The 1,170-nt window shown below is 33.7% G+C and overlaps 1 pseudogene; it reads right to left on the reverse strand.

The window, feature by feature from the left end:
* Positions 1-363: 363 nt before the first annotated feature.
* LOC118608321 lies at positions 364-482 on the reverse strand (annotated as a pseudogene).
* Between the last annotated feature and the right edge of the window lie 688 nt (positions 483-1,170).

A 1,170-nucleotide genomic window follows, 5' to 3' on the forward strand; every position in this document is an offset into this window, starting at 1 on the left:
ATTAGAGGGTTAATATTTCTCCTTAAAGTCAAAAAATAAATAAGAATTAGGCTCAAAAGTACACAATATATAAAAAAATCATTTCTTATAAGTACATACTTCATTTAAAAAAATCTGTATGGTAAGTTCAATGAATAAGAAGGTTGGATGTGACAGAAAGGAGAGCAGGTCTGTGGCTGAGGGAAGTCAGGATGAAATCCATTTTTCTCAATCTAACACAAACAGGTAACAGAAAACTTGAAAAGCCGTAATACATTTGAAATGATAAAATGTCTTTTTTTTTTTCAGTCAAGGCAACCCTTGGTTGACCTTACAGATTGCAAGGACCTTGTCAGCTTACAATCCCTTATTTTTTATTTTTTACGCCTATAGCACCTGGTCTTCCTAGGTGGTCTCCCATCCAAGTACTAACCAGGTCCGACTCTGCTTAGCTTCCAAGATCAGATGGGATCAGGCTTGTTCAGGATAGCATGGCTGTAGACAAAATATCTCTTTTTAATTCATTATATTAGTTATGTCATATTACATTAATTTTTATTCTGACACATGAGGTAGACTCATGGGACTTTAGGAAATTAGTTTCACCTACAGTGGTTAGCTTCAGCTATACACTGTTTATGTGATGAAAAATAAACTCATAAATTAAGTAAAACCAGTTAATGAAAACTGCATTGTGTATAGTAGATAATGAATAAAGATTTGTTAGGTAAAATATTTCTTGAAAGTTGAAAGGAAATTTAACCTTTTTAAAAGTTCTTTTTTCTTTTCCTAATTAGAAATCATATTGATTATTTTCTCTGATTAGGAAATTGATTTCTAATAAGATAATAGAATCAGAACCAGAGTAGTCTAGATTAAGACAACTACTTTAAAATATAAGTGGCCCAACTTTAGCTAAGAAGGTGTCATTGGAGTTCAGGAGGGAAGCTGAACTACACCTATCTATAATGAGGCAGTGTGAGTCAGTGTCCTGCTTTTGTCAGGGTGGTGCCAGTGGGATCCAGTGAGGAAATGAATGTGCACACCTATCCAGCCTGTATGCTACACATTAATAAGAAACTGCCTACTTAAAATAGAAAATTAAATAGTATCTCAGATGTCCAGGATACAATAAAAATGTCACTCATACCAAGAACTTGACTGAGAAAAAAGCATCAACAGATGTCAACA

Source organism: Rousettus aegyptiacus, unplaced genomic scaffold (assembly GCF_014176215.1).
Source record: "Rousettus aegyptiacus isolate mRouAeg1 unplaced genomic scaffold, mRouAeg1.p scaffold_m13_p_9, whole genome shotgun sequence".
Taxonomy (NCBI): domain Eukaryota; kingdom Metazoa; phylum Chordata; class Mammalia; order Chiroptera; family Pteropodidae; genus Rousettus; species Rousettus aegyptiacus.